This window comes from Dermacentor albipictus, unplaced genomic scaffold (assembly GCF_038994185.2).
Source record: "Dermacentor albipictus isolate Rhodes 1998 colony unplaced genomic scaffold, USDA_Dalb.pri_finalv2 scaffold_20, whole genome shotgun sequence".
Classification (NCBI taxonomy): domain Eukaryota; kingdom Metazoa; phylum Arthropoda; class Arachnida; order Ixodida; family Ixodidae; genus Dermacentor; species Dermacentor albipictus.
The window spans coordinates 6,667,600-6,688,813 of NW_027225574.1; the positions used below are offsets into that span (position 1 = coordinate 6,667,600).

At 46.9% G+C, this 21,214-nt stretch overlaps 1 pseudogene; it reads left to right on the forward strand.

Moving 5' to 3' along the window:
- Nucleotides 1-479: 479 nt before the first annotated feature.
- LOC139052249 (uncharacterized) lies at nt 480-19,290 on the forward strand (annotated as a pseudogene).
- The last annotated feature ends 1,924 nt before the right edge of the window (nt 19,291-21,214 follow it).

Below are 21,214 nucleotides of genomic sequence, written 5' to 3' on the forward strand. Positions count from 1 at the left end.
CGGCATTAAGCACAGGAGAACAACCACGTACCATGCCCAGGCGAATCCCACTGAGCGTGTGAACCGCAACATCAAGCACATGCTCGTTGCATTGCGGGGACTCACAATGAGTGGTACGCTTGTATTCCTGAAATTGGATTTGCGATCAGGTCGGCAGTGCATCGATCAACTGGGTATACACCCGCCACCCTCAACCTTGAGAGGGAGCTGTTAAATCCGGTAGAACTTACTCTACAGGTGCGAATCAGCACGGAACTGGTTGTTTCGTCAGCACGCGCCGATTATGCGACTGGGCTGCGCGCGAAGGTAACGGAGGCTTTACGAAAAGCGCGACGGAACCTGAGCACTGCACATGCCGAGCAGAAAGCACGGTACGACCGCTCTCATCGGGAAGTTCACTACAAAGTGGGCGACCTGGTCTTGAGATGGAGTCACGTCCTGAGCGACGCCAGTAAGAAATTCTCTTCTATGGCGCCGAAATGGACAGGACCGTACCGGGTGTGGGAGACTGTCTCTTCACTCGTGAACAGGCTGGCGGACTTGAAGTTAAGACCGATCAGCGACCGGTGCATGTGTGTGACCTCAAACCCTACTACGACAGTGGGAACGAGTGGCCCGAGGAGAATGCTCTCCCGTGCCCGCAGGCAGCGGCATCGGGTGGCACAGCTCGACGTTCGAGCACAGTGTGGCGTTACAACTTGCGATCTCGGCGGAACTAACTCTGTCCGGTTCGCGGAGGCTATTTTATTGTGCGCGATATCGGACGGAAAGCTCCTCCGATGTCTAGCATGCAGGCTTCCAGAGCGAGCACGCGCTTTCTCTTTGGAAAAAGCGAGAGGGGCTAACGAAATTGCCGCAGCAGCAGACCACCCGTCGGCAGCCGTGCAACAACAACGAAGAAGAAAAGACCGTCTCCGCTGTGGGTACGAACGAGCAGGCCGTAAGCGGTCAGCAACGCAGTTCAGGCAACAGACGGCGAGAAAAGAGGATCCTCCGGGCAGCCAACAACGAGGTGAGAAGCGCAGCGAGCGACTTCTGGTCCGAAATGGTCGCAGCGGCGCAGAATTCGCCGAACCGCGCCGCACCATCCCGCGAGCGAGTTGCAAGCCCCGCAACCAAGCGCCCAGACTCAAGGCTGAGCAAAAGACTTCCCCTGGAAGGACAGAGTGGACCCCTGCTGCGCAGTGAGGTGCAAGCCATCATCAGGGGTGGGTCGGCGCGCCTTTGCCGATCTTGCGTGCCGAAACTCGCGAGAATGCGCAACCACAGAGAGATAGCTGTGTCGGGACGAACAGAAAGAAACGCCTTGGACCATACCAGAGGGCAACGACCTCCGAGAACATCAGAAGACAGCTGTCCTGCGCCATATCGAGGCTGGTTCGCGGATCGCGTCAGCGTAATCGAGGCAGCCAAGAGAAATCCAGGGGCCCTTTCTCCACCATGGATTCGGCACGTCCGATTAGGCAGCTGACGCCGCCAAGAAGCAAGGCGACCCGGACCCAGCAGCCATCTTGCCTTCTACTACATCCCGTTACTGTCAAGCTGCTCCGTACCATCACTCAATGTTCCGGCCTGGCTCGCGACTACCTACACGGCGATAACGGCGGTCTGCAGCTAGAGCTACTCCCTCACCAACATGGACTCAAACCGTGTTGCTGTCGGAGTAGCATGTCCCTCTCAGAAAAGCCTCAGGTGACGGCGGCCTCTTTGCGGCTAAAGGGGGATTTTAAGGAGGGGGGATGTGGGATCGCACGTGCATCCCGATATCTCCGGAGCGGCCACGCGGTTATCACGCGATAATCACGTGCTCGATCGAGGAGGGTGGCTGGGAGAGGGCACGTTCGCCGCTCCCGCTGCTATTCGCGCCTGGCCGCGGCGCTGCAGCCAAGGCACCCCGTTCCCTCCTTTCCCTTTCCTGGAACCGGGGAGACCCCCTCTCCGCGTTGACATAAAAACTGAAACTGCGCGAACACATGCAACCACAAGTATCAAGGACGGGACACAAGCGCTGAGTGTCAACTAAATTTTATTTACGGAAGACCGATACCTTATAAGGGGAAAGGCAGAAGTGAAGGGTGAAGGGAGTGATACAATCGGGGAAAATGACATTGCGCATTGACGAACGAACATGCCAGCAGTCACCGGAATCAGGCGCAGAAAAAACAAGAAAACGAGAAAAACACTAGAAAAAGGCGAGGGATACTAACATACAATCAAATCAGTAAGCAGTCGCTTCCAAAAAATGAAGCTCTGCAGCAAAAAGCAATACACAAGGGGTGCCTACGCACTTGCTGCCATATTTGTGTATGTGGAACGCTTCCAAACTGACGCGCGCCGTCGCGTCGGCACTCTTGCCGAGAATCTTCGTCTCTCCCAATCGAGCCTCGCATCCTGTGCATTCAATTACGTGCGCGACCAAATGTGCGTACTTGTCCTTTAAGTTACTTAAATGTCGCGCATGTTCCCCCAAGCGTTCATTAATGCAGCGGCCGGTTTGGCCCACATAAGTCTTTCCACACTTCAAGGGAATGGCGTAGACCACTCCTGTGGAGCAATTGATAAACGGCTTCTCCTGTTTTAGCTGACAACCTGTTTTTTAGAGTTGCAGATGCGTGGGCATAACTGTGCCAGCTTGTTGGGTGCCGAAAAAACAACGGACACCTCATGTCTGTTGGCTACCTTCTTGAGACTGTGCGAAGTCTTGTGCAAGTACAGCACAACCAAAGGCTTGTCGGTCTTCCGACGGTCATCTTTCCCTCGTGATCCCAGTTTTAGCTTCTGAAGGAGGGTCTCAGACACCGCAATCAAGACCGAATAGGGGAACCCCGCCACAAAAAGTCGGCTGGCCTGATTCTCAAAACTTTTCTGCATTAGGTGCGGGCACGACTTCTGAAGAGACGATTCCAAACAGTGTGGTTGCATGTGTTTGCGCTGTTACAGTTTTTATGTCAAGTATGCACCAACTCACCCAGAAAAAAGTTTTAATGAAGTCCCTCTCCGCCGCTCGGAGAGAAGCGCTATTCCCCCGATGCATCTTTGTCTTTCGGCTGAGGAACTTGCGACTGGCCGCATCTCAATTCAGCCGCTGAGACCGCCACACGCCGCCCCCCTGCTGCGCTCGGCCTTTGTGAGCGACTGACCGCCCCGGGGCCCGAGCGCGGATCCACTTTGGTGAGCTGAACTCTTATCAGCCTCTTTTGTGGTTCCAACATTGTGCACGCGGTTTATTTCGCCCCAGACATGTGGAACGCTCCGCCGCTGTGGTTTTGTTTTGTATTTGTGCTTGTGTTTGCTGTTGTTGTCCAGTTGGTACTTGTACTCTAAGGTGAATAAACACCTTAGGTCGAGGCTCACCCTGTTCCCCCTGGCCTGAACCCGCCGTGGTCGCAACTCACTGCGAACCGCGGGTTAGGGGTCACAGCTCTGACTGTTAGGGCTGCTGCGAAAGTGCTAGCGAGTGACTGCCGCTCCGCCGGCGCTGTGCTATCCAGAGAAGGGTCAGGTGCGCACGGGCGAACTTGAGTAATACCCCTATAATCTGCATATTTCTTGTTTTCGTAACTGTACGCTTCAAGTGGGCACTTATATAAGAGACACTTACGATGCTCGAGACCTATCTTTTCAATTTTCTGCACGCCGTAATTTACAATCAAGTGTCTATAACCACATTATCATAACTGCTACTACTCCACTATTTATCCTCGTTTATTGAGCAAATAACCGTTCTGAATGACCAGTAATACAAATGTGCTTGAATTTAGTCCAGCTGTGAGCATCATTCACCCCTGTTCGTGGTAATCTTTCGTTGCCATATCAAAAGCTGTAGTTTCGAAAAAATATTGGTGTATACTTCCAGTACGCCTAACTTCACTGCAATGAACGCGTGTTGCGACTAACATCACTGAAAACAAAACTACAATGTATTAGATGACATCTCGGGCTTCAGAGGTTTGAAAGTGTGCAGAAAATATTTTTATTATGATTAAAACGCCTTGATGCGCTTGTTGGTTCATTCCAATGACGGTTTGCTAAATGCGCGAAATTGGGAAACAAGACACCACACAAGAAGATACGTACAGGGAGATTGAGCCGAGACCGATCGACATGTAATAAGATTGTGCATATTGCATGCGTAAACTGCAATAATTAATTCATTTATTCCAACTGTGAGAATTCGCGCTGCTGCCACTTCTGTTTAAATTGAAATCTGTTCAATGAAAGAGATGCGTTCCCCATAGACCCTGAGCAAGGAAACACAGAAATAAACACAAAAACCAGCATCTAAACGGGCATGAAGTTAGAAATGTTGTGCTCCATTACTGTACAAAAATGGTCAGAGAAAGCATTTTCAATGGGTAAAATTGGCATTCGAAAGGACCTTCGCCTTACATTATGCAATAAGATATTGTAGCCGAATGACAACAGAGCTATTATTTGTTTTGACTCTTGATGGAGCTGCACATGCACTTGTGACCATATTTTGTAACGATCCATTGCATTATTCATTCTTAGCCTCCTTTGCTTAGGGTTACCTATACAAAAATTACCTGGGGTATTCTGGCGCTAGTGCCTCCGGAATTTCCAAGCTTGCCGGTTCAGCCCGAATAAGAAGGATGGTTAGTGTGTGGATGTGCCTATAAATTTGGTCCTTGAGGCTTGAAATGACTTTGTGATATTTCAAACTGATCGTTTTGAACAAAATAGTTTTGTTATAAGTGCAACAATTCGCAGTGATTATGTACGCCCGTAGATACTTATCCCATTCAGCGTACTTAAGGAAATAGGATTGGTTCGAAACTGCAGTCAATAAAGGCAGCTAAAGCATAGTAAATAAAGCCAGAAGATCATCCGAAGCCAGAAGCACGAAGATTAGACAAATGCATGTGCTAACTAAACATGATTCCTAATGTGTAGCTGAACAATCTAAGCATCAGATTTAGTCAACTTTGTAAGAAAGTGCTCTATCGCACTAAGCGGCCGACTCTGGAGATAACGGCGGCATGGTACTTTTTCAGCCAATCGCCGCGTTTACATGAATGCAGCAGTAGCGTATCGTTTTTGTTTTAGCACGTCACAGCAGTAGTATGCGACTATGAACAAAGACGACAATCTGGCGAGAAGAGCGTGCTGCTGGTTCCGGCAGTCATGGATTCAAGTTCCACCGAAGATTGAAGTATCAACTTTTTCTCTCCCTCGATGGGATGCGCCAGCGTCTACATGAACCGCCTGAGGGGATCTTACTCAAGTTGGGACTGGCGTAATAATAGGATTCGCCATACTAGTGATGCGGCACTGTCGCGTTCACGTAAACACGGTTTATGATAGAAATCGTGAAGAAAGAAAAAATCACCGTTGATTACGATGCTCCCTAATGCGAAATTAGAGAGCAGCTGTACACGTGTTTTTATTTTGCTATATATTGGCTGGCGCGGACAATCTGTCCCGCGCGGCACATTTCACTCGGAACGAAGTGTGGCGTGACTGCCTCGCTAATCATGACGCATGGGCGCGACTCACAGCAGCCGCAGCAGACGGACCTCCGCTCATGCAGCGCTTTGTTTCCATAGAGACGACGCACGCTACTCTGGCGCAAATCTCGTAGCCATCGTCGCCGCAAAGCCTGTCGTGCGCGGCCCTACGCTTTTCTTCTCACGCTTTCGCCACACTCACCCGCCGCGGTTGCTCAGTGGCTATGGTGTTCGGCTGCTGAGCATGACGTCGCGGTATCGAATCCCGGCCACGGCGGCCGCATTTCGATGGGGGCGAAAACAACTGTGTATTCAGGTGCACGTTAAAGAACCCCAGGTGGTCAAAATTTCCGGAGCCCTCCACTACGATGTGCCTCATAATCAGAAAATGGGTTTGGCATGTAAAACGCCATGATTTAATTTCTTTTTTTCGCCATACCCTCCTCCTCTGTTTTCCGCCTCGCGCTCTCTTAGCTATCACAGTATTTCATCCACGCTCCGTGTTCGCTCTCTCATCCTGTTGTTGTGCTCGTTCGTTTGGTTACAACGACACTCGCAGCAGGAATGGCCGCCGAAGAGCAGCGCTCTAAAATGAAATTGATTTTTACAAGAAATGGCTTATGCCGCAATCTCAAATAAGCGAACGACAATTAAGTTTGTGTATGCAACGTGCAACCTGGCGTCCTAAGAGCTGATGGCGACAAATTCGATGCACTTGAAGTGGAAGTTGAAGCTAAGGGCAACCGCTAGTTTTCAGTTTATTTTCACATCACATAGGAGGTCCCTTTTGCTTTGCAAAAATGTAGGCTAACATCCTCACAATAATGGCACAGTTTGAGTATGTCGACCGTCGCAAGGCAGTTCAGTACAACGTGCGGTTGATGGTTTACTTATTTCTGATGAAGGCGCCAACATATTTTCCAGGTGTAAATAATAAGTATACTGCGCTATATACACGTAAGATACCCATGAATTAGCGTGTAGCTAGTAATGAAGTTGCAGTGAAGATAACATAAAGGTTTGATTTGAGTGGATGAAAATAGCTGCAAGACATTTTGCAATTGGGATTGATGTTGAATGAATGAATGAATGAATGAATGAATGAATGAATGAATGAATGAATGAATGAATGAATGAATGCTGTTCAGTAACGCAAGGCCCTTGCCCGGTATGGCCAAAGAGAGTCATGACAGTGTGAGTGATTACGCGGTGGAATGATGAGTTCTGGGAAGATTATGACGATGACTAATGACGAGTACTATGAGCCTTGCTCTGCACTGCGAAAACATGATATGATATACAGAGGATGTGAGATGCGAAAATTAGCTACAGCGCAACTGCGTCACCAGAGCCCTTGAAACACAAGGGCCTGGAGGCATGTGCTATATAGTACGACTATCACAGCGGCATCCACTGAGGAGAGGAAGCGCTACGAATGTATGGGACTAATAATATGTAATACCACATCTCTGAGGAAACCTAGGACTGTGCATTAAAGAGCGGTTCTGAATCGAGAAACATTACATGATGAAGAGGAATGTGCTGCCGGCATGCTAAGGAAAAATGTCTCTTTCTCTCAGATTCGGCTTCCCGACACTCCAGGAGAACGTGGAGGACGGTCAGCCTCTCCTCGCATCTACTATGGGCTAGAGGGTTATACCCGTTGAGTAGAAAATTATGGGTGCCAAATGTGTGTCCTATTCTGAGACGACAGCATAGGACTTCTGTTCAGCGTGATCTTGTTGCAGAGGGCCAGAATCCTAACTGTGGCTTTATCACGTGGAGCTTATTATTTGTTTCCGCGTCCCACACGTGTTGCCAGTGGTTTCGCAGTTTCTTTCGTAAGAAAGGCATCAGATCTGTGACAGGCATATCAGCGGTAGGGTTAACAGCTTCCGATGCGCTTGACGTGGCCATCTCGTCCGCCAGAACGTTACCCTCGATGTCTCTATGGCCAGGCACCCAGCATATAATGATATGCTAGTTACACATGTACGCTTTGCACAAGACGGAATGGAGTTCATTAATTAGTGGATGTTTGTGCGTAGAGAGTGACATCAAGGCCTTCAAGACGTTTAGGGAGTCTGTATATATAGCTGCTTTTTGAAGTTTCGATTTTCTTATATGCTTCACAGCCGACAATAGGACGTAGGCCTTGGCCGTAAAGATACTTGTTTCGGATGAGTAAAACGGATTCCTAGAAGGATGGGCCGACGGCTGCATAGGACACCACGGCATTTGACTTCGAAGCGTCTGTGTAGAACTCTGTGCAGGAGTGCTTGTGCTGGAGTTCTAGGAAATGCATTCGGATTTCTATCTCTGGAGCGTGCTTCGCAACTTCTAGAAAGGATATGTCACATTCTACCGCCTGCCACTCCCAAGGTGGTAACAGCTTGGTTGGGGAAAGGCTGACTTACAGAGGGACGATTAGGGAAATTTCTAACAAACGTCATATCGTTAATGGTATTAATACTGTTAGATTGGTCGGACGATCCCACCGCTGTCAACCAGATGTAGGAGTTGTCGGACGATCTCGCCGCTGCCACCATTTGAAGGAGTTGAAGGTCGTAGGGAGGAACTTGGGAGGAACTAGGTGAACAGGGTTTATTTACATTATTTACAGTTTAAACAAGACATACATCGACAGTCTAGCGCTGCTCCCAAATGGAGCCAGCAAGAAGAACATACAGCAAACGAGCTCACAGCTCACGAGTACATTTCGAGCACAGAGCACGACGAAAAGCACCCTCTAGCAGCCGACAATCGCTGCTTATAAGCACTCCGTTAGACGTCATCGTTCGACGTCACCGTAGACCAGCCGCTTCTCCGCGGGACAGTTTACAGACACACACATACACACGCACATACAAGTTTCAGTGCCCCCTCCGAAGGCAGATGACCTTTGCAGCGCGGTCGTCGTGTTATCCATTGTCCTGCGTCCCCGTAGTCAGGTGGTCACGTCCGAACCCATCCAGTGCCTCTACATTCCAGAGCTGCCTTTCTCCTTGGTCGCCTCGTGTGTAGGCAGACTGTGACGAATCCTGTGGCCCCCGTACTGCAAAGCACCCTTTTGCCAAGGCGGCTCCCCGTGCCGCAGAGAGACCATGACGACCTGGAAAATTATCCAATAATGCACAGGGCGCCAAACGTGGCCAGCCCTGCTGTCGTCACCGATCCTCCTAACGCGGTGCATGGTTGGTTAGCGTCGTCGTCCTCACTCGTTCTCCGAAGGACGCTGCCACCCGGGATTGATCGACGCACCTGCAGCGGGCTGAAATAGCTGCAGGCCGATCCTAACAGCTCCTCCATGGCCAGGAAAATCTCGCCTGGCCAGTGCTGGCAACTGCTGGGCAGGAAGAGAATGGCTGGCGAGCAAGACAATGGCTTTGCTCTCTGCAACCCCTACGCACTTGGAATGCCTTCAACAATCTCACAACTGGCACAGAAGAGTCGACCCGGCAACACAATACCTCTAAGCGTTCAAACGGCCGGAATTAGCGGTTAACCTACCAGGGCTTCCTATCAAAATTTCAATGCAAGTCACTCATCTGGGAAACTCCAAATTTTGCCCTAAATTTGCGTGCCGCCAAAGCGAGCGTCCATGTTGCTCTTGAGTTCGACCAAACCCGATCCACCAAACATGGCGCATGGTTGGTTAGCGTCGTCGTCCTCGCTCGTTCTCTGAAGGGCGCTGCCACCCCGGATTGATCGGCGCACCTGCAGCGGGCTGAAATAGCTGCAGGCCGATCCTGACAAAACCTATATGTTTGTGGTTAGAGCACATTTTTAGAAAATATGTGAGGCTGATGTAAGTTATCTGCAGATGGAGTCACCATTCATTTGATTCTGCATATAAGCTTTCAATAGGGCTTGTCCTGAAAGCGCCACGGATACCTAGATGGTGGACACGATCTAGCATCTTTAGTGCACTCGGAGCGGTAGAGATATATATGACGGCACCATAGTCCAATCGTGATCGAATTAGGCTCTTATAAACGTTCATCAGACAGTTTCTGTCGCAACCCCATGTTGTGTGGGATAGAATTTAAAGGAGATATTTATAGACAGAATTCATAGATAGAAGATATTTAATGTGTGGAATGAAAGTAATCCTGGAGACAAGTATAATACCTGGAAATTTATGTTCTTTGTTGATAGGTATTTGTTGTCTACACAGATGAACACAAGGATCTAGAACAAGGCCTCTTTCTTGTAAAAAGAACACAAAAATTTTGGGGGGTTGATTTTAAATCCGTTTTTGTCTGCCACATGGACACCTTGTTCAAGCCCTGCTGTACTTGTCTCTCGCCTACTACGAGGTTAGAGGATTTGAAGCCGATTTGAATGTCGTCCACGTAGACGGAATAAAATATAGCAGGTGGTAATGAAGCGCGAAGCGTGTTCATCTTCACAATAAAGAGCGTGCAACTAAGCACGCCTCCCTGAGGTACACCAGTTTCTTGTGTAAAAGGTCGCGACAATAGGTTGCCGATTTTCACGTGGAAGATACGATTGAACAAAATAGCTTTCAATTATGTTCAGCATATTTCCACAGATGCCAATTCCCGACAAGTCTCGCAAGATCCCGTAACACCATGTTGTGTGATACGCCTTCTCCATGTCGAGGAATATCAATAAGAACAACTGTTTACGTACAAATGCATGGCGGATATATACGTCAAGGCGCACAAGATGATTAGTTGTCGATCGTCCTTCTCGGAAGCTACACTGATAGGGATCAAGTATATTTTGAGTTCACAAAAATGTGTGAGTCTGCGATTAATCATTTTTTCAAAAAGCTTACAGAGGCAGCTTGTAAGAGCTACCGGGCGATAACTTGCCGCTATGGAAGGGTATTTCCCCTCCTTCAAAACAGGGACCACAATCGCTTCTTTCCATGTGTGTGGAAGGTATCCGGCAGCCCAAATAGTGTTGAAAAGTGCGAGTAGTGTAACTTGTGTGTCAGTGTAAGTTTTTGATCATGTCATACATTACTTGGTGAGGTCCCGGTGCAGTGCTCTTGCATTAGGTCAATACAGCTCTCAACTCGGCAATACTGAATGGCCGGTTATACGCTTCGCCGTGTCTGCATTTACGTACAAATGGCTTAAGTTCAATTTCTTTGTATTTAAGGAATGATTGAGAGTAGTGGATTGAGCTCGACACGCGCTCAAAATGCTCATCAAGAGAGTCTGCCTGTTCTTGCAAGGTATTCCCTTGGTCGTTCACCAGAGGCAACGGATAGATTTGTTACCTTTTGAGCTTTCTTAAGCCATTCCACACTTTTGCCTCCTGCGTGTATGAATGAATGCCGGAGGGGAACCTCACCCAGCTTTCTCTCTTTGCCTGACGTCGCGTCCGCCTTCCCTGTTATTTACTTTGTGTAAACTGAATTAGATTTTCGGCACTAGACGATCTGCGCCATACTCCCCATGCCTTGTTCTGTCTGTTTCGCGCCTCTCTACAGTCTTTGTTCCACCAGGCAACACGTCTTGCAAGTTAAGCACCATCTGCGGGATTTCCAATCAATCGGCCTCTCACGTCACATCGCGAATCTGCCCACATCGTGTTGTGGGCATTCAAATCACCCACGAGTATGTGGGGGTCCGGAAGCTGATTAATTAGGTTATAGAAATTGGTATTTCTCAAATGATAGTTAGGAGGCATGTATATAGAACATACAGTCACCAGTTTGTTTAAAAGGATTGTCTGAATTGACACTGCCTCAAGGGACGTCTGGAGGGCGATTTGTTGACAAGCTCTAGACTTGTCCGCAACTATTGCAACACCACCGGAGGCATTAGCCTCGTTGTGGTCTTTGCTATAGATTATGTACTGACGAAGCAAGTTTGTGTGTGTGGGTTCCAGATGTGTCTCTTGAACACACAGCAGCTTTGGATGATGCTTGTGTAGAAGTTCTGTAATGTCGTCTAGGTTGTGAATGAGTCCTCTAACATTCCATTGTATTTGTGTCTCCATTATGGTAAATATGGTGGGTGCTGTGTGTTTAAGAGATGAGGTTTACCTCACGGGCCCTTTGCAGGCGCCATGAGGCGAGTTTTGTCTTTTTTTTTTGAGCGATCGAGAGAGCCTCGCCGCTCCTTAGCCGCTGGTGGCGCCGTCTGGCTGGTTGTGTCCATCGCCTCTTCCGAGGCGCTGGACCAGCGCTCGGAAGAGCGCTGTGTTTGACATGTAGGCCTCGGCATGTTGGACGAGACCTTTAAGGCCACCTGTTGGGAGGTCGATGGTCCCTTCTTCTGGGGTGGTGAAACAGCACAAACTGTAGCCGCCGGGGGGCCGGATGGCGTCACTGCCGGCTCACTGCGCGTCGGGCCGGACAGCCACCGGAGGCCGTTGTGGCCCTGCCCCGTGACGCGCCGCATCGACAAAGCTGCTCTTAGGCAGGTATGACACCCGCCTACGTGCCTCCTTGAAAGATATATTTTCTTTGACGTTGATTGTGACAATTTCTTTTTCTTTTTTCAAGATGGGCAGGAGCGCGAGTATGCGGCGGGCTCGCCATCACAGTTGACACAATGTGGAGTGTTCTGGCACGTTTCAGAGGAATGTTCGCAGTCACTATACTTGGTACATGTCAGCCGGCCTCGACAGTTCTGTGAGCTGTTGCCGAACCTTTGGCATTTAAAGCATCTGAGAGGATCGGGCACGTATGGCCTACACGAAGTTTGATATAACCGGCCTTGATGGACTCGGGAAGGACACTTGAGCCGAAGGTGAGTATCAGGTGCTTCGTCTGGAACTCTTTGCCATCCCACCTCATCTTAATTCGTTTACCATTTATGACATTCTGTTCACTGAAGGCCTCCAAGAGTTTAGCCTCAGTGAGCTCCAGCAAGTCATCGTCCGAGACAACGCCATGGGTGGTGTTCATTGTACAGTGCGGGGTTACTGTTACTTGGGTCTCCCCAAATGACACAAGTTTCGGCAGTTTCTCAAACTGCTTCTGATCGCGGAGCTCCAAGAGGAGATCACCGCTTGCCATCGTCGACGCCTTATATCCTGTACCAAAAACTTCAGTCAGAGACTTGCAAACAAGGAACGGTGAAATGGTTCGATCGTACTGGTTTGTCTGGTTTTTCCAAGTGAATTACATAGAAACGATGTAAGTTGTAGACTTGACGTCTGAAAAACTGGAAGAGGGCGGAGCAATTGCCGGCCTTGTTCGCCAGGCTAAACCCGCCTGTTGCTACAATTCACCACCACCACCACCACCACCAAACTGGAAGACATCTTCGGTGCGTCCTGGTTTCTGAGGGTGATCAGGGAGTTTAGGAAAAGCATTTTCCATAAGTATAGACGGGGTTTTCTGTTGCTATGCCAACCACCCACCATGGAACCCAACAGGGGGACGTGACAGAAGTTCCTGCAGAGAAACCCTGCCAACGCCAGCCGTACATCGCTGCTATAACCAAATACAGCATAACCAAGGTTAGCCCTTGCCGCCGAGAAATTCGGAAGTGAAGTGAAGAGAAGACAGGAAAAATGAAAAAGGTGAGAGAAAAAGACGAAGATCAGAAAGGAGGACAGGAAAAGGGGACTGCCGATTTCCCCCAGATGGGTCACTCTGGAAGTGCTGTCTGCGTGAAGCAGAGGCCAAAGAGGTGTGTTGCCTCTGCCGGGGGGCCTAAAAGGTCCGAACACCCGGCATCGCCTCAACCCCCAGGATCGCCCTTTCCCCAGACACGGCTAAGCCGCGCACGGCAACACTCTGGAGGGTCCAGGCCTTGTGTGCTCAGGTACGTGGTGTCGCAACATACCAAGCGCCTGCTGACGCAGACGTCCCTGCGGGGTGGGCGTGAAGTAGACATAATGATGATAAGTGTGTTATTTTCAGTTATGAAGTTGCAATAAATGTATTTTAGATAACCGTAATTGTACTACCACCTAGAGGGCCATCAAAGTAAACCATGCAGATCATTGCATCTCGATCAACGTACAGCGCCTCGCTCGCTTACATAGCCCCCACAGAGTGGGATGGTGAATAAAACGAGCTTTACAGAAAACGATCGGCGTTGTTTTTTCAGCGCTGAATAGCTATCTCTCTTTGTTTGAGCAAAGCGGCCGGGGCCTAAAAAAATAATTATGCCTGGAGTGATGTCAACTGATGCTTCCTATATTGATTTTTTAAGTGTTCTGTAGAAAATGTCCGATAAGACCACGATATCGCTAGTCTAACATTGCTGCTTTAGCTCACGCACACGGACACAAACGATGGTATGTAGACCACGAGAAGAAATGCATGCGGCCCATCATGTGGTATGTTTAGCGTATCTGGCAAGCATACCGTAAATTAAATGAAGAAAGGCGCAAAATAAAGCTTCGCTGTGCCGAATGATCAAGTGGTCCGTTTTGCCCCTGATGTTGGACTGACATCGGATCTCGGAATTGCGCTTACGCGAATGCAAATCGGCTCGTGGGAAGAGAGAGACAGCAGCTTCATTTTAAGCCACACCGCTACGTCAGCAAGAAGTTGAACCGATAGTCGTGCTTCATGGTGCCGCGTGCGTAATCGGGTAAACTGCACGAATAATTTACCGTGAGGTATTTGGGCCTACATGGACATCTTGAAATGTAGAAACCTGTAACTATAGACTTTTACGATGATTCCGTGTAAAGTTCCCAATATAAGCATGTGCCGTAAAGCTTATAAATAAAAAGAATTAATCTAACCAGTGTAATTAGTGAATGTTTGCTTTTCTTGCAAATGAATGCCCGCCTAAGCACATAATTCATCTGTAGTAACGTAATTCGAGTAAGGTTCGTAGTTTTTTTAAGTGTTCAAAGTAGAAAAAAAAGCTATACGGAACGCGACAGAGTGTCTATCCCTGGCATTAAATCGCTCATACGCTTACGATAAAGAACACGACTTGGGAAAATAAACTAAAAGAACAGAAATAATCAATGTTTCAAAATACCTTAGAGTGAAAGAAACACGCAACATACACACTAAAAATCTTACCAAGTGCGTTTAGTTCGGCTTCATCGTTCACCGTCAAGGATATCACAAAGTGCCTCCTGATACTGGGCAAATTACAGAAGTTCGATAAGGATATGTTTTGCAGAATCTTCCTGGGTGCCACAATGTACGCAGTATGAAGAAGTTCTTTTTCGCATGCAACCTGAGAGGGGAAGTACGCCACTCTGAGACGTAGACGGTCTAAGAGTGTGTCTGAAGCTCTTTCTATATTCAGGTTTGATGACAAGCGTAACACAAGGTTTATGTTGTACAAGAGAGATGATTTTCTCCTCTCATCGAACGTCATGGCCCCTGATAATTTGCGCCCCAGTCCCTGAAGTGCTGCTTTTGTGTACAATAGCAAATGGTATTGCTTTAAGTTCATTCAGAGTATGCGCTGCAGCAGGCATTCTGTCCGCTGTCCTTTATTGCCCGTTTGCGTTTCAAAGTTAGGCCATAAATCAACCCCTGTGGTAAAGCTAACCGCAGAAAACAAAATGGCTCCATTCAATGGACCGTGAAGCAAGACCTTTCCAATCGGTATATCTTCAAGGAGTACACGCTGATCAACGTCCTTTCTATTTGTTTTGCTCTGAGCACACTTCGACCGCTAAGAGTGGTTATGTTCTTTTTATTAGGCAACACCTCCCCGGCAACGTTATCCTATTGCCGGTCTGAGAAATACAACGACACCTCTTGCACTCAGTGAGTAACTGCATTATCGTCTACGTAAGCCATAATTCCTAATGCAGCAAAGAGCTGAGAAATAATTATCAACATTGCAAGCAACTATCGAAAACAAAGAATCACTCAAGCATGAAAGGCTTCACAAAAACTTCATGCATCCTTCGCAAAAGAAAGAAAAAAAAGAAGGACAATGAAAAAGTCGCGCATGCTGCAGCAAAACATGCACGAAAAGATGGAACGCACATCCATTCGCTGCCTACGGAAACTAGGCACTACGCTTCCATTATTGTTGCTCGAAAGCGAGTAGTGTCAATTCACTATTCACAGTGGAGAGCAGAATAGCGGGAGACCATAGAAATGCCTGTACATCTTGTTCAGCGCCCTCATAGCAATACTCCTTTCCTAAAATGGCTGCCCTCCCGCCACCCATGGAGCCGGCCGCTATTTCGCTTGCCACATGTACGGCTAAAATTTGTTCTCCGCTCTTTGCAAACCGCGAAAGAATCGAACATGAACGAGACAATGCTGTATCCCCCCCCCCCCCCCCCCGCCCTCAAAAAAAAAAAAAAGTCCCGAAACGAGCATTGACAATCACCTGAGGAAACTCGCAAAGTGAGTGCCTCGCTCGTGCGTGCCAATTCATCAACGACAAAAACAGGGTACGCCAATTCTTTCGGCTGTCCTTATTTATTCCCGTCCGCCACGAGGCCTTTATCTGGCATCCAGTGGCGCGTGCCGTCATATTTATCGCCCGCTCTCGCGCCCCGTCAATTTTCCATTGTGCCTTTACGGCAATGTACAGGACTGCGTGCAAGCCGAATTCAATACACTGGCCTTATCGATAAGCGCAGCTAGCAGGCTGATGCCTTTTTTTATATGTTCCCTCTATCTTATTTGGTGTTGCCATGCTATTGAAGCAGCAGTCGTAACTTTTAGACACACCCTGGCGCAGAGTAAAGCAAAAACAAGGTGTGCACGAGCTAGAAGGAAATGAATGCAAAGAGACCCCTGGCATTCAACGCGCGGCACGCCGGCCGACTTCAAAGAGTGGCCCGCGGCGTCGACGGGAATGCTCGTGAATACCTTTTGTGGGAAGCCACTTGCTGAAATGGCACTAACTAGAAAACGCCGCGCTATTTGTCCGAATATACCGCGTGTTTCTGCCGACGACTGGCTCAGATTACTAAGCGTAGGTGATTTTCGATAAAACTATATGGTTTGGTGGCCGAGCATGTAGCATAGAGGGTACACCAGTGGTGGACATAATAATTTTGTGACGATGAATCCCCAATGTGAATATAATTTTTTAAAATCAATATAGAAAGCTTTAACCCTGTCTTATCCAGGTTTTATTAGTGAAATTAGAAACTTATGTTTTGTGTATGTGAATGTGAAGAGATAGGAAGAAATAAAGGAAAAATTACCAGCGCAAATCTAGGCAGTGTATAAAAATAACAACAAAAGTGGTCTTGGAGCAACACGCTCTTTATTGATTTTGGAGTGTTGGGTGGACGCAAACTCCAAACTCTAACGCTGCCTTATATTTTGCGCATGCGCACTTGCGGCTCACTATTTTCTTAGGTAACATGGTCCTCTAGGACTGTTTAGACTGGGAGGTGCAATTAATCAGTCAATGTCATGCAATGGCATCAATCACTTCGTTTAAGGAATAAAGAAGGCCGCCAAGGTCTGTGAGTGATGGCGCTGGCTAACACTCCCAGGGTTCTACTAGGACACATAAATACCCAAGAAAGTGGATGGGGAAACGGCACCATGGTAGCTCAATTGATGACACAAGCCTAATCGGATCGGAGAGAGAGCCATTCACTATCAGCCTCGTTGAGCCATTAGCATAACATATCCTGACATCTCTAAGGAGCAGGGATCCCATATTAACATTCTCTAGTACAGCAAACAGGAATGAGTGATTCACCCTGTCGAACGCCTTAGCCAGATCTAGCTGTACAATTGTCACCTATACAATTCCCTCAGCTACACACTCTAGCACCGATCTTGCAACATGAATGTTCGTCTGAATGGGCCGGCCCCTGATGCCACATGTTTGATGATCACCGACCACAGATCTTATTACAGCTTGCAAACGGTTAGCCAATACCTTAGAGAAAATTTTATGATACATATTGCATAATGATATAGGTCGATATCCGTCAACCTTTTGCAATTTAGTTTCATCATCGCTTTTGGCTATAAGGACGGTGTGTCCTTCGTACATTGTGGCGGGTAGCTACCCTACTTCCAAGGCGTCACGGTGCACTTGAAGTAATAATGGCGATAAGGGGGAACGAAAACACTGATAAAATTCGGCAGTAAGGCCATCCGGGCCGGGCGTCTTGCCCTTTGCTAACAAATCGATGCATGCATTTACCTCATTAATATCAATGTTTTTATTTGTATAATCGTAATCGTACTGATTTACCTGAGGCAGCAACGATACATTTTTTTGGCAGCATCTGTATCCAATGGCTTATGGTCTCGAAATAGTTTTTGATAATTCTCGAGAAACGCTTTACTTATTATAGTAGGCTCATTAATAATGATTCCACCATACTCTATATATAGTATTTGCTTCGACAGCACGTGTCGGTGTTCATCACCAAGGGCCCCATTGCAAGGCTGTTCTTCCAGGAAACGCTGCTCTCGCGCACGCACTAGTGGACCTCTGTATTTTTCGGCGTTCAAAGTTTGTAACTGTGCCTTGACGTTATGAATATCATAAATATATTGACCCGGATGTAGGCATTCAAGCTCATGCATTCTTAATGAACAAAATTTCCAAGGGTTTAAATTACTGACTAATGAGGTTCGGGTTCTTGCGTATGCAGACGACGTGGCCTTTTTTTCACCGGTAAAAAGAGTGTAAAAACTGCGTTTGCAATTACAGAAGAATTTTGTGCGGCTTCTGGTGCAAGCGTTAACTTTGAAAAAAGTTCCGGTTTTTGGTTTGGATTATAGGCCACAATGCCTCACATTACGCAGGCATTCAATGGAAAGGGGATCTGCATTATTTAGGTGTGCCTCTCTCACAGTATAGAAATAACAACGCTCATTGGTCAGGAGAAGTTGGCAAAATTCAACGTAAAGTGAATTCATGACGAGAGCGGAATTTGTCAATGTTCATTCGTGCTGAAGTGTGCAACGTGTTCTTAGCTTCCCGTCTAATGTATGTGCTGCAAGTACTGCACTGCTCACAACTTCGCCTTCAGGCACTGCATCGCGTATTTGCAACATTTATTTGGAGTTCGAGTTGTGAATCGATGCGGCGCGACAATCTGTTTCTCCCCCTTGAACGTCGTGGTCTAGGATTAGTGCACCTCTTCGTCAGGCAAATTGTTTCTCGCCTGGTTTTCTTTCGAGACATTGACCATCCCCTTTTGCGTGGAATGTTGCAACTTCGTTTGGTTCATCATGTTCCTAATATAGCAGTGTAATCAAATGCCAAAGATGTCCCACAGGTTTCTTGGGGCTTTCTCAAGGAGATTGTTGACACATTTCTTTTCTTGAAAGTTAGATTCAGTCTGGAGTACGTGTTCACTGCGAGTCGAAAAGCAATTTCTGCGGCACTGGTGGACTCTATTTGCCCAGATCCTTTGTATCGTGCATCTTATTTAAGCCGACCTTATCAGGATGTACTTAAGCACGTCCGAAAAATGTGTGCAGCTCCTGGAGTAAATACATTTTTCTTTAAATTACATTCGGAAACACTCCCTGCTAAAACTTGGTTGAATTCTAGGGGTTGCTTTGTGCCGTGGTCAACAAAATGTCGACTCTGTCCACGTGCCGAAACCATAGATCACCGTTTCATAGACTGTAGGGACGCTGTATTTTTTTTTTTGGGGGGGGGGGGAGTGGGGACATTCTCCAACGCACGCTTAAAAAGAAATTGACATGACTTCATATTCAATTAGGTTTCTACCGCTTAAGGTCACGGGTGGTCCTCCCTATGACATGTTCATAGTACTTGGTTTATATAGCCTATGGAGAAGTAGACTGTTTGATCACCGTGCCGAAAGCCCGCGATCTACAAAATCCTTATTTCGCGAAAGTACTGTGTATGTAAGAATTGTGTACGCTGCGCAGGAACCTCCGCCAGACTGGATGCACTTGTTGGATGCATGTGTGTGTTTGCCTGAGTTTTAAATGTGTAGTTGCTTCCACTTTGTCACACACCCTCAGTTTTGTTTTCCATGTATTAACAAAAACAAAAAAAAAAAAGCTGTGGTAGCTCAATTGGTAGAGCATCGCACGCGAAATGCGAAGGTTGTGGGTTCGGTTCCCACCTGCGGCAAGTTGTTTTTTCATCCACTTTTTTTTCCATTAATTTATCGTTTCATTAATTCATTTATTAAGCACAAGTAATTTCCCCTATGTTGTCCTTGGTATCAGTGTTTGTTGGGTTCCTACGAAATGACTAATAAAAATAGGTCCCCTCAGTTAACCCCTTTCTTCTCGTTGGTTATAAAGAGGGAATTTGACTTTTTCTTATTTTGATATTTTCTTAGAGCAGTTCCCATTTCTCACAACCAGCTACCCTCGAAAGACCTCCAGATACGCTACTTAAATCGCACATAGTTTGTGTTACTTTTTCTTCCTTCAGTTTGTTTACAAACGATATTGAGTGATGTATACCGTCTGTCTGCGACCCCCCCCCCCCCCCGCATTACTTTGTACTGATTTCTTTGTTTTTTTTTACTTTTATACAGTGTTTTGTCTAAGTATGCCATTGTCCTCACCACGCCCAGCAATGCCTCTAAAGGGCCTTTGCAATAAATAAAGAAGAAAAAAGTATTTTTCAGCGCTGCTGCTAAAATGTAGTACGGAAACGTGTTAACTAAAACAGCAATGCATTTCACTGCGAATTTTGAGTTCGTGTTTTTTGTAAAAACATTTCTGTAGCAAAAGGTTATGCATTGAGTACTTGCTTACTTCAATTCTGCAATTATAAAATGCTGCAAAAGGTCATTACCAAAATTTAATTACCGAATTTAGATAATGAATTGCCTTGGCAACTATGACACAAATTCTGATGTCAACCATGGCTTTGCAAGTTGTTCAGTGAAAGCGTTAAGAAATTGACCTGCCAAATGAACAGAAATAGTTGACATGGAGATAATGCAGCCACATTTCTTGAATAATGTGTATAAAGTGCCTTGTACACTGCTGGCAGCCCCGCCATCTCATCAAGCTGTTTCTTTGCGTTTAGCGAAAATACCTTTCAATTTTGATTTGAATGCGAAATATTTTATGCGCAAACTGTGTCTGGGACTCGGTCAATATCACAACATCAATAAGCAAGTGTGAAATAGACAATAAGTTTGCAATGCTGGAACTGCAACGTACCAACCAAGCGTAAACAGGTTTGTGGCTCTGTTGGCAATGGCTAAAGCTGCCACAGGCGAGAAGGAAACGAAGAAGACGGACAACCACGCCACCTTGAACTTCCCGCACCAAGTAGCGTACTTAGACCCAGCAGACGCAATTTCATCATAGTGAACAAGGGCGGAATTCTATTAAAAAAGAAACGCAGGCTAAACCTGGCCCACCGTATAGGCGGGGGACCCCGGATAAATTTTGATCACTTGATGTCCTTAAAGAGCACCAAAAGCACCGCGCAGGATATATATATATATATATATATATATATATATATATATATATATATATATATATATATATATATATATATATATATATATATATATATTTATATATATATATATATATATATTTATTTATTCCACCCCCATCAGAATGTGGCCGCTGCGGCCGGGGTCCAACTCGCGACATCCAGCTCAGCAACGGAGTGCCATAGCCACTGAGCCACCACCGCAGATAAGCTACTGGGAATGAGTGAGTGAAGACGCATGAGCGGAAGGCTTTTCAGCTCGCAGGCTGTCGCTCTCTGGAGGCCGTTGACGAGCTTTCCTTTAGTGTCATTTCTGTGCTACCGGCCATAGTGATGAGCTGAAGTAACCGAATTAAACACATCATTCTTCATGCGTGCTCATTTAAAAACTAAAGCACGGCGTATATGAATTTATTGAATGCAAAAGGTCTGGAAAGC